This window comes from Takifugu rubripes, chromosome 15, assembly GCF_901000725.2.
Source record: "Takifugu rubripes chromosome 15, fTakRub1.2, whole genome shotgun sequence".
In the NCBI taxonomy this organism is placed as follows: domain Eukaryota; kingdom Metazoa; phylum Chordata; class Actinopteri; order Tetraodontiformes; family Tetraodontidae; genus Takifugu; species Takifugu rubripes.
This window is the reverse complement of record NC_042299.1, coordinates 15,280,523-15,293,709: the sequence shown is the minus strand read 5'-3', so window position 1 is coordinate 15,293,709 and position 13,187 is coordinate 15,280,523.

The window sequence follows — 13,187 nt, the reverse complement described above, 5'->3', positions numbered from 1 at the left end:
TGCACTGATTTTAAAGAGTATACCTTTAATGAAAAAGCAATGGGAAAACAGGGGGTGGGGGGGTCAACAAACCCAGATTTTCCAATGAAAAAAAGAATCAGGCGGAAGGAACGAAATAATCATATTTTGGTGATGAAGCAGCTGATCCTGATGCACGAAAAGTTTCAGTCTTTTGGATGCATTTAAATACGGCTCAACGGGGCCGTTTACATGATCCAATCATAATCTGATTTCTGGCGTCATCAGATTATTCAAGGTGATCACGTGACCAACATCATGTGATTTAAAGGCTGGTTTTCTTATGATGAGAAATTGGATGAACACGCCTGAATTTCTGCCCATTTCACCACTACCGTTGTACGTGCACGCCAATAATCTGATTTATTCTGCTCGTTTACATCTTCATATGCACATTCTCCAGGAGAAAAAAATCTGATAAATGACTGAAACATGAAACCTTGGCAATTATCTGGCAACAGACCATGTTCTAATTTCTATTAAAGAAAAAAAAATCCCCATTTTCCAAATGGTTAATTATAAATTCCTTTGATTATGAGCTCCACGGACCTCCGAAACTTAAAGCCCTCCTACGATTGAACGTGGTGGTCCACATGAGCAGGAGCTAAACGGTGAAACGCCATTGTTGTGTCTGCTAATCAGCTCATTTTACACAAACGAAGGCAGTCAAAGCTTAAAGCCGTCAACGATCGATGGAGGTGAAACAAATGAAAATAATCACTTTAATGCATTTGAATCAAGGACTCCAGTGTGTAAAATCCACCTGCAAAATGGAATTATTTTCATAGCATTCTCTTTGTGCTGAAGGACACTCACTCGCTGAGGGAAGGGCAGACCATTACACCCAAGAATGATGGCGGGAAATTATAGGGACAGAAAAGATTTCATAGTTTCATTTGAGGAGAAACCATGAGTAAATAAACAGGGGGAGTGATTGATTGGCAGACATTCACTGATAGGTGGGGAGTGATTGACATTTAGAGAACCAGTGATTGATGGGCCTCAGAAACTGTTACTGATAGATGTGACAGCTCGATGGGGCTAAAATATATATTTGACCCATTCTCTTACTCTCTCTCGCCCACTCCCACACAATTAAACAAAGTGCTTGGTGCTTGGAGACCTCTGAGCCGTGAGCTCTGGTTGCGTTTGGCTCCTCCCCCTCCCTCACCTCACCTCCATGCATCTCACCTGTGCGTAATTGACTCTCGTGTTTTGATGCAGCCGTGAACACGATTCGGTTACCAACCTGAGAGAGTCACGCCGGGTTCACACCCGCCTTAAACGGAGGGGATTGACCCCTCAGGCTCCTCCAACCTGTCACAGGTGTGTCGAGCACTAACCAGCTCCACTGGGCTGATCGCTCACATTTGCACCCTAAAGCCGTTTCTTTCATTCACTCCAATCTCAACCTTCTGCCCAGAATTGTCCAACCTCCGTCAGATAGAGCGATGAACCCAAGATTAGCCAAGTCTGCTTCCCGAGTCAGAGTCGGGAGAAAGCGTTCCCGTGGGAATGCTCTGGAGGGGGAAGTCATTTATTTTGGGCGCAGTTTTTGTGGTGGGAATATTTTGGGGTTTTTGAAAGTTGCAGGAATAAAGCACAAAGAGCAAACGTCCCCCCTGCTTGGCAGTCCGACGTGTGCACGCGAGCGTGTGTGTTTCTGTCAGAATTCTTCATCTCAGTAAACCTCTGTAATTACATCCCAACAGAGGGAGGAATTAAAGCCGGTTTCATCTGCTGGGATGATGAATATGACAGCGCACTGTTATATAGACTTCATATCTGCAGACAAACACACATAAATCTCCGCCTGTGATGGTGCTGCTCTGAAGGCTGTGTAATTAAACATTGTTATATGAGAAAGTGAATTAATCTATAGTCTGTGAATGTGCCATTGGGATGCGGCGGATGGCAGCCCGCATTAGGGAGCGGATGATTTAGCTGACGAGGTCGGTCATAAAACCTGGGGGACGGCGGCCGACAGCGAGCAGAAATGGAGTTTCATTTGCAAAATTCCCTCAATGATGCTGCTTCATTCCTTTTTCAGGGATAACGGTGACTTTAAGGGACAAAAGACAATCGTGAAGAACAGAAGCGTGATCCTGGCTCTGCGTTTGGACGCAGCTCTGGTTTATGACCCTGGCGGGGACCTTGGTGGGAGTGACCCGGCCCACCGTGTGGTGTCGCTTGATCCACAGCGGCGGCGGCAAAGGTTGCACATTTGAGTTGAAGTTGATGATTCGGACCAGCTTTATTGGACACCTGGACACTGCGAGTCCGATGTGGCGGCTCCTCCTGCATCTTTTCACGCGCAGCCACAGGTGGTCCGACGGGGTCTCGGCTACGCTGCCGTGGCCGTCATGTTAGCACCCGATCCAGATTTATGGACTCCAATTAAACCGCAGCGTCTGAGATGACAAAAGAGTCTTCATTCAGTCCGGCTGACTGGTCTGTGCCGTGCCCCCCCCCCCCCCACCCTGAGCTCAATAGCAAAGGTTTAATAAGAGGTGTCTGGTACTCTCGTCTCCTTTCAGGCTCACAGGAAGCACAGCGGTCTCAGAGTTTGAGTTTAGATGAGGTCACTGCCCCTGTGGGCTCAGCTGCAGAGAGGACACAGCAGAATAAATGGACAGCAGGGCAGAACCAGTTAGCCGGACAGACCTCGCTGTGGCCCTCGCAGATATTACACAAGCGAATATGAGAGCAGATTGCGGATCGGATGTGTCCGACGCAACTGCCAGTTGGGTCCATCCCTCACGAGGGGAAATTTACTAGATTAAGTTCCCCTTCCTACCTTCGCTGGGTGACCTCGTTCTAGAGGTTATTTGGTTTCAGAACCGCCAGATCACACCGAGATTTCAGAGAGCTAAATAAAGATGGGCGGCTGATGAAAGAGGCAGGTTTGATGTCATTTATGGCTTTATTCTGTAATAAATGTGAATATGACTCATACTGGTGGTTTTTCACCAGAAGAGCTTGTTGACCTCCACATGTGCGGAAAATAATCAACTCACTGAACAAAAGTTCTCAAGCTCTGTTGGCAGCGCCGTCAAAACATCGTCTCTAGATTATTTATTTATTAGTGTATTTTTCTCCTCCTGTGAAAATTGCTGCTTTTGGCTGCTGAAAGCCCATTTGATTCCCATTATTATCTCTCCTTAACTTTATTTTTGCTTTATGTACTTCAACCGTAGAATGTTGGACCAGCTCTTGGTCCAGTTATGTGCATTTCCCACATGTTGTATGCAGCTTCATTCAATGTTTCTGGCTCTCATGATGCAGAACTGCCTCACGTCGGCACTGTCGTGCTGTCAGGAACGGCAGCGCAAACACACTGGAACGATGTGTTCTTTAGGAGCCGGAGTGATGGTCTCCAGCCGCCAGGACAGTTGGAGATCATCTGAAGCCTTTCAATCACTCGGCGTCTAACCGCAGCTTCCAGCTGTGACAGCGGTGCTTCTCTCCACTATTTTTGCTTCTCTCTCCGCTCGTCTAAAGAATGCAAGTAGCATTAATGTGCAGGAGCGGCCGGACGGGCCTCCACGTCCATCTCGGGGATGACCGGGGGAGCCGCGCAGGTGTCTGTCGCAGGTTTTAGAGATGGGCCAGATGGCTGGGAACGGGTGGAAAGCGATTTGGCCGGGACGCCGTCGAGTGGAGGCAAATTTCTGCAAAGTGTCCCAGCGTGTTCAATAAAAGCCGACAATGCAGAGTTTTAGCCGACTCATTCATCGCCGGCGTTTCCAGAGGACCAGGAAGCCACACAGACCAGGAATATAGCTCCCTACCCATCTGACCAACATGTGCTCTCTACTGATTGGCTGAATAGACTGACAGAGATGTATTTATTAGTGGATCCAAGCCTTCCGTCATTTCCTCCCTGTTTGCTCTTGATTGCATCCTCATCCTCGGGCCAGCAGCTGTCTGACCATCACATCAGCGCTACCTTGAAGACAAGAGTGAGGCCTCCGAATAATTTTGAGATCTGAGCTTGTCACCTTGCCGTGCCAACTAGATTGACTGCTGCCCCCCTCCCCTCGCAGCGGGAAAGTTCTGTGGAGTGTAAACGCGGTCAAAGGGCTAAAATTCAGGCTGCTACACATTCCTGTGGTTTGCTATTACTGCTAAACTAGAGCTAATAAAAGAACCTTTTTCTAATGCCCAAAGCTCCTGAATGAACCTGACACGTAAGGAAGCACATGCCGGTCTCTCCCCCCACCCAAACTTAAACTTGTTACTTTTCCTCATTTAGCTGCAGAGCATGTGCCAGGCTAAGCACCGAATTAACCTCATCCCATCCCTCTCAGCTGCCACACGGCCAACGCGGTGGCAGCCAGATCTCACTGGTTAACTCTTATTTCTTTGCTTCCCAAACTATTTCCATTATCAGGAGAGCGCTAGCTGCCGGCTTCAATATTTATCCATCAAACAGGTCTGAGACAACAGAGAAAAGTAGAATGGCACAGCAAAGAGCACTTAGCCTGGATAAACAGGCGGTTATACCATGGATCACTGCGCTGCTAAGCCTGTCACTAGTAAAGGGGCTGGAGGGAGACAGAGAATGGAGAAACTCTGGAAGCAGCATGCCTGAATGTGTGTGTGTGTGTGTGTGTGTGTGTGTGTGTGTGTGTGTGTGTGTGTGTGTGTGTGTGCGTGTGTGTGTGTGTGTGTGTGTGTGTGTGCGTGCAAGAGACTTCAACTGAGGCTTTGGGGAGAAACACAGGCCTGGTCAAAATGTCATCAGAGTGCCAGCTTATAGCAGCTTGAAAGGCTTAGAGTTGTGATATTTATCCTATGGGCTTTGGCAGGGAGGTGGACTGGGAGAGAAAATATCTGTAATTTCATGGTGTCTTCAGGGGAAATTTGATTTCAGATGGCTGGTAGTCTGATAAATAGGAGCGGCTGCCTGCGATCCTTTCCTGAAGGGGTGGAAGAAATGGCACAAGCCTCTCTCGCCCCCTCAGTGGGAGCGCGGAGGGGGCGTGCTCGGCTGTGCACGGCGCTCACGTGCATCTGCAAAAATCCGGAGATCGCATCGTTCAGTGCATCACAGCTCATGTCGCTGGTTGGGATTAAGCTTTTCTATTGTGTTTATTTCTATTAATCCACCACCAACACACATCCCAGACTTTCATAAGTGTTTATTCCTTTATTTAACACCCCCCCGCCCCCCCCCCACCGCTCCTGCTGCAGCCCGCGACCTCCATCAGCCTGTTGGTTCCATCAGAATTAAAATGAAGATACTCTCAATCCCGGCATGAATTTTTAACGTCGGAATCACATTGTATTAGTTCGGCGGAGACTTGCAGGATCCAATACGGTGTATAAACAATTAGATACCTCTGCCCATCATTTCTCTCTATTTATATTTAATGTGAGTCCTCGCCAGGCAGTTGGAGGAAGGGGGGTGGAGATAATAGAGAGCGATGAGAGACCAAAGCAGTTCGAGTAAGAGAAAAAAGAAGAGGAGTGTGAGTGAAAGCTCATCTGGTTTGCATACTCACTTCATTATGGCTGATGAAGCTCATAAATACCGAAACAGCTCCGCCTTGATTACTTCATATTGCTCCTGTATGGGAGCACCAGAGGAGCCACTTTGTGAGTCACACAGGAAGTGCTGTTCAACGCACCGCGGCGTCCACAGCAGGAACACGGGCGACACCTTTTGTTCCCGCCTCAGGCCCAAACGGGGCGGGGGGGAGGCGACAGCGGATGGCGGACGACCTTATTCACAGCGACAGAAGGGGTGTGTGTGTGTGTGTGTGTGTGTGTGTGTGTGTGTGTGTGTGTGTGTGTGTGTGGCAAACAGCTGACTCTCACCCCGGTGCCCAGTAACGGGTCTGGGCTGCTGCTCTGTTATCAGCTCTGGAAGAGACTCAAAGTGCTGCCGCAGGTTTGTGATGAGTCAAAGTACGGGGACGGGCCTGAGTCCTGGCCCCCAACACACACACACACACACACACACACACACACACACACACACACACACACACACACACACACACAGTTGTGTTTCCTACAGCCCCAGAGGAAGACAGATGCCAGAGACTCTCTGAGAATGAGAAACCTGTTTCAGCCGGCTCGCAGCTCCGTGACGATGGAAACTTTTTAGAGTTACAGGACGACAGAGAGGGAAGCGATCCAAGAACCAGCTGTCAGATGGTTTAAGAGTCCAGATCAGCACCCTCGTATTTGTGAAAGTCAGGCAGACAGACAGACAGGCAGACAGGCAGACAGGCAGACAGGCAGGCAGGCAGGCAGGCAGGCAGGCAGGTAGACAGGCAGGCAGACAGGCAGGCAGACAGACAGGCAGGCAGGCAGGCAGACAGGCAGGCAGGCAGGCAGGCAGGCAGGCAGGCAGGCAGACAGGCAGACAGGCAGACAGGCAGGCAGGCAGACAGGCAGACAGGCAGACAGGCAGGCAGACAGGCAGGCAGACAGACAGGCAGGCAGGCAGGCAGGCAGGCAGGCAGGCAGACAGGCAGGCAGGCAGGCAGGCAGACAGGCAGGCAGACAGGCAGGCAGGCAGACAGACCGACAGACAGACAGACAGACAGACAGACAGACAGACAGACAGACAGACAGACAGGCCACTCGTCCCCTTCCTCTGCTCCACCTGACTGACCAACCAAAGGCCCACGAGGCAAAACTATCATATAAATGTAAAATCCATTTTAAAGAGCAGGAAGACTCAAACTGACCCTTTAAGAGAACAAAACCCGGTTGTTTTAAAGAGTTAAAATCCAGTTAAAACCAGTTAGAAGCCTTCGCCATCGGAGCGGACGCAGCTCTGAGGAGAACACCGATCCTGGAAACCTGGGAAAGAAACACGGCGCTGAGGCGCAGAACGACCTTGGCTTGCCTTTGAAACAACAGCGCTGACACGCAAACGTGCTCAACCGTGCTCCTCTATTATTACGGGAGCGCACGAATGCCAAACACGCTGTCGGCTGGCAGACCCTCGCGCCTGAACGCTAGCTGAAGGGAATATTCTGCTGCTCCGGGACGTTCAGGCATTTATTCCCATCTGCTTTCAGTGTTTGAATCCACAACTTTTCTCCAGGTAGACTGAGCTTCATGAAGGTCCTGAGACATAACGGTCCCTTTTTCCCTTTAAAGGAAAGACAAACACGTTTCTGATATCGTCAAACTGTTGTGCAACATCGTTGACTTTGAAGCTACCCGCAGGTCAATCACCTGCAGAGGCCGATTTACCCACGCGGGCTCGGAAGGACCGGTCGTTGGCATTAGCCGTCTGGCTAATGATCAGGGCTTTGCTCATCTCGTTTCCTTGATTGAAGCCGTACAGCAGCATAAATAATTCATCCTCATGTATATTGCAGGGTTTCCAATCAGGTTTTTTAGGCTTCGGTTTGATCGGCCCGTTCGGAGCTCAGAAGGACGACTTCTGCCTCACACACCCTTTAAAGCAGCGCTAACGTAAATATGTCAGTAATGTTGGAACCACTTTTAGCACTTTTGATACGCTTTGAATGCACGTTTACTCCTCTTTTGTCACAGCCCCGTCATGTTTTTTACAACCTGCTGGAGTTTGGTTTGAAGTCCTGTTTTCACTTCAGACGTCGCCACAGATGCTCGTGTGGACAGATTTTTGTCTTGGCTGAGCCCCTCCGTGTTTGGCCGTGTTTTTTCCTCCTTGAGCACGTTCTCGAATCGGTCGCCAGGCTTTTTATTTGCTTTTCTGAGCAACAACAACACAAGAAAAGCGTTAAAAAGACTAAATTGCGTTGTTGCGTCTCCTCGTGGCTCCGGGCCTCACCAACCTACGGCTCTGGTTCAAACAGGCCGCTCCAGCAACGCTGTGATTCCAAATCAAATTTAGACTTATTTCACACATGATGAGAATGACGCTCCGTACGTCCATTCTTGCTTAATTCAGGCCTTTTCACAGACTGTCCTTTTTTTAGCTTGTGCAGGCTGAAGCATCCAGCAGTGAGATGCTCCAGGTCTCTAGAGCGACACGAAGCACTTTGTCCGTTATATTTGATGACATTTTTCCAGTAAAACCCACCTGTTGTCAATCTTTTTCCTCTCTAAATACCAAGATGTGTCACAGTTTGTTCTAAAAAACCTCCAAACCTGTTCGATCCAACGACACAACCAGCTGATCGAACCGTTTCCTTTGACTGGGAGAAATGGTCAACAGTGAAACCAAACCAAAAGGCTAATGTTCCAAAGCTGAAATTCCATTAAAACAGTATTAAATTTGTCCAAATCTGACCCGGAGCGACACGGAACGAGGCGCTCTGAATAATGTTGTCTACCAGCACAATTAAGACAAGTGTTTAAAGGACACTTAACTGTCCAATTAAATCCTCTTTCATTAGCACAAACAAATTGGCATTTGTGTAATTACAGTTGGCGACAGCGAGACATGGTTTTGCTCGCCCCTCGGAGCCACGCCCACTTCACCAGAACGCCACGAGGGTGCAGGTTTTCCCGACGCTTCGCTGTCGTCGGAGCAACAAGGCCTGTTTGTTTCACCGTCTGGGATGAAATTAGACAAACAAGAGCCACGCTGGTCTTCAGCAGGGAGGCGACAGATTTCTGCGGAGCCTCTCCCGCGCGTGTGTATTGGTGCGTGCACGTGTGCACGTTGCAGCAGGGTTGTGTTCGGGTTGCAGGGGGCCGACTGGTCATTCTGTCACCACAGATGGACAGGAAAAGCCCGGGGGGCATTTGAGGGGCCACGGGCGATGCGGTGTTCCCACTGTGTGCGCATGTGCGCACGTCTTGATGTGAGAATTTGGCGTGCCACATTGTGGCGCTCTGGGGGGGGGGGGGGGGTTGTGGTGAAGTGGGGGGGTTGTGGTGAAAACAGGGCGGCTGACAGCGGCGGCGTGGCCCCCCTCTTATGCAACAAATGTCAGCTCTGTCTGTTTGGGTTGCCCTCCAAATCATCAGATCTGTCAGATGCTAAGCTATCACACACACACACACACACACACACACACACACACACACACACACACACACACACACACACACGTGTAATACCGTGCCTTGTGGCCAGGGGGCGCCAGTTTAGGGTTAAAAAAAAGCTAAGACCACCCAATCTTTCTCTTTAAATCTCATCTTTTCTGTGGGTCTAACCCGTCCCTTCATAAGTGCCTTTCGTGAGAATAACATCTTTTTTTTATTCTGTTCCATTCCCATTTGCCTCAACTCTGCTTTTATGGAACAAATATCCCTCTGCGGGGATTTATGCGCAGGACTTGTGTTTGATGGCTCACCTTGCTAAAAGGCCTTCTATTGACATGGAAATACAAATGCTAGAAGAAACGGGTTCATGTAAATACATGACTTAAAGGCACAACTGGCGTCAGAATCCAGGATGAAAGACCCTCATTTGTGCTAAACTCTGACCAAGCACGCGCCGTGTTGCCTGTGTGGACTTTCTCTGAAATCTCTGGTTTCCTCTCAACGTCCGTTAACTCCATCATCCACCACATCCCAGATTAGGAGCAACAGCGGATGGAGGGGTGGGCTGGCCGAGACAGGAAGTAGATGATGCAGCAAACAGTTGCTTTGTTGGTTAGCTTATAAATGAACCAATGGAGCGTGTTGATAGAAATCCCATCCAGAGAGGGATAAAAACACTAATGTAGCGATAAACATGGGGCAGTATTTTCCAGCATCTGTTTGCTCCGCACTGTAAGTCTGCAACACAAACAGCAATATATAATATTTACTGTTTTATGAATCAGGAGGTGGCTGCAGCCGCGTAGCGACACCCCGCTAAACCGCCCCCCCGTGGTACGGCCTTTTATTTATCTCCTTGAGATGACAGTGAAGCGCTCCCACCGTCATTCCGCCTTTTTCTCCGTGTTTCCAGGCAGGGCCGGGAACGTCACAGGAAGTCAGCAGGTCCCCGGAGAGCATTTCTCACAACTTTGCAAACATGCTTTTGTTTTGATGGGTCCTTTTTTTTTTTACTGTCTTTTTGATGACACAGTACGTTTCAGTGATCAAGGGCGGCGCAGGAGAGGACAGCAGAGGTGAACGGGGAGAGGTGAACGCACACACACACACACACACACACACACACACGCACACACACACACACACACACACACACACACACACACACAGTCAGGCTTTGTGTTGTGTGTTAGAACACCTGTGCTTTTGAAAAAAGAAAGAAAGAAAGCAGCTCTCTTTTTTCATCCCGCAGCCGTGAGGTGACACGCCATTGTTTTTCCTCCCCGGTGAATTTCGGCGGGTGTCACAGGAAGGATGGGCCTCTTGAAGCGCCGTACGAGCGGCCATTAGACGCTGAGCTGCTCATCACTCTACTGGGAAAGGTGCTCGCCTGATGCCACGTCCTTCACTCCAGTTAGCGCCTGCGGGCTAACGAGCACGTTATTGACCTGCAGGTGCAAGTGATTATTTCTCTTTTTAAATTTCTACTCAGAAGGGACCACAATCGGGTTTGGGAACGTGCGGAGTTCCGTATGTTCTTAAAGACAAATGGAGCTAAAGATGGGCAGATTTGCCAGGAAATCACAAGTGTTGCAGCTACCTTTGAGGCAGAAACAGATGGACAGAGAAGCCTTTTTGCTCGTTGGTGTGTGTGAGCGCGCGAATGTAGTACAGCGCACCCCTGAGTGTAAACATATTGACCTGCCAATGGGGTGTCTGCTTCACCAGGCTACCCTGCCGATGGTGTTGGGCTCCAAATTAATCACACATGATGAGATGATTAATCTGGTTTATGTCCCTCTGTCTGTGTGATGTGCGCAGCCATATGCCGTCCTCGCTGTCTCTCCGCCTGGGAACTCGGTCCAGTCTGCCATTCTGGAGACGTGGCGGCGTTCTGTGGACCTGCTTCCTCTTCCTGTGCTGGGCGTCACGTCGGGATTTGAACCTTTTTCTTCTGCAGTTTGGGCGGCTGTTGAGGGTCGGTGTCTCTCTCCAAGGTGCTGAAACACTCACACACACCTCGCCGTGTTTTTCTCTACCTCCTTAAGCTTGGTCCCACTTGGTGCGTCAGGCTAAATATAATATATATAATATATGACTATAATTCATTACATGCTCTGTGACTGCTGAATTAAAACAATTAGCAAATGTTGTGGCTAACCAGCTCAAGCTAGGCCACCTTTTTAATCGTACAGGTTTATTTTATGTAACGACACCAACAACAACTAAAGGAATCATGTGAAATGTTGCAATAATGCATCAGAAATGTTTGACGTCGCACTTTATCTGCGATGATGTCATCATTTGTGAAGACGGCGAAGTGTCACCTCTGCCACCTATGTGATGTCAATCCCAAGTTAGAAGGGGAATAATCTGGTGAGTGGCCAAAATGATCGGAACACGGGACAGATCTGGACCTTTTCTTTCTCCAAAACATGATTTGATGTCATAAAGCTCCTAAAACCATCCGACAGGTGCAGTGAACACACTTGAACTTGAATATTTGTCCACTTTCAGGGCCAGTTCCGTTTACAAAAGCTCTATAATCAGTGGCTGAACAACACGCCGATTATCATTTCATCATCAACGTGCTCTAAAAGTGTCCAGGTGTTGGTTAAAATACACCTGACAACCTGGGGAGCCAGAGCCAACTGGTTTTTAGATTTTACATTTATGAATCTGCTGATCTTTAGAGTCTGCACAGGTGAAGGAACGCTGGTTTTTAACGAGCACAGTGTCTCCAGTCTGTTTCCAACCAATATTCCAGGACGTGCAGCCAATAATACGAAGGCCTCTAACGTTTAATACCTTCCACGTCCGTCTCGACAACAGCTCCGGTTCTCCACCCATCGCTTTCTTTAATATAGGTCCAGAACTGTGTGGAGGAGAATATTGGACCTTTCTTCAAGGACGGTCAGTTATTTGAGGGATGAAGTCAAGATGATGTATTGGACCAGGTTCATTCCTCTCCTCCCTTTGAAAGGTTTTTTTTTTGCTTTAGCAGTTACGAGGAGGTCAGGTTTAGGGTGGGGGTCGGGCTTTTCTGCCATATTCGGCAACGTTTGGCCACCACGGAGCCTGGTCTTGTTTGCAGTCTCAAACCACCTTTGAGCTCATTATCCCACCTCGAAGCTACTGTCCGTTCTTCTTCTGTGGTTCCCGATGCTGAATCCCAGAGTGGGCCTGTACATAATAATCCCACTACAGGAGTCAGAGGATCAGAGCGCAGCATGGAGTCTATTAAAGCTGCACTTCAGCCCAGCTTAACAAACCATTCATGACTTGCATACTGCACCAGCATATTTCCCAACACTGTCAAGATGACTGACTGTGGAAGTTAAGACAAAGCTATTAACTGTGTCTGGTATCAGGGGACTGGAACACCCTCCTCTAACCTTTTATTATATTGCTTCTGTCAAAGCGCGTACATTAACACGAATGCCTCTGATGTAATTAACTTTTCTATTAGCACAATGGCCTCAGAGGCAACCCATGCCACATGCTTAAAAAAAAGAAGAAAGTTGTTCACTCGGAATACTCGGGCTGTTTCAGACGGCTCACTAATGATCCAGCTATAATTACAATGCAGACAGATGCTTTTGGCTCACCGATCCATCACAAAGACCTCCTGCACAGCGAAGGAGCAGGAGGAACCTCTGAAGTTCCAAAAGCTTCTAAAATGCTTCCTCCTGCCTCTGAAGAGCAGCACCGGGGGAAAAGGACGTTTCCAGCTTGTTGGTGACCTGGTGGGATAATCAGGACGCCTCAAGGTCGTCTGGGTTTTAACGGCCTGCACGTTAAAGATCCAGCTTAGACCGCACGTGTTCACGTTCCACAGGAAACTTTGAGAGACCAAAGAAGAAGAGAAAAAGAAGTTTTGTGATAGGGGAGTGTCGGGTGGGGAGGTTTTTTTTGAGGATCTATTCATAGAGGTGCCGATGCTGAAAATGGATTAACAGAGAGGAAAAGAAAAGACTGGACTAAAGGAGACTAAAGAGGCATTTAGCACAGGTTAAAGCCAGAACCGCATCATCAGGTGGGATTCCTCTGCTTGATGTCTGGCTTAATTCCTTTAAATTTGGGATTTTAATAATGGAATTTGGAGAAAAACAAATCAAAGGAGCAGCTCATTCCTCTCACCAGATCCAGCTCTGCCCTGTGCATTAAGCAAATGAGACAGAGGAATTTGAATAATTAAACACAGAAAAGGGAAAGAACACTCT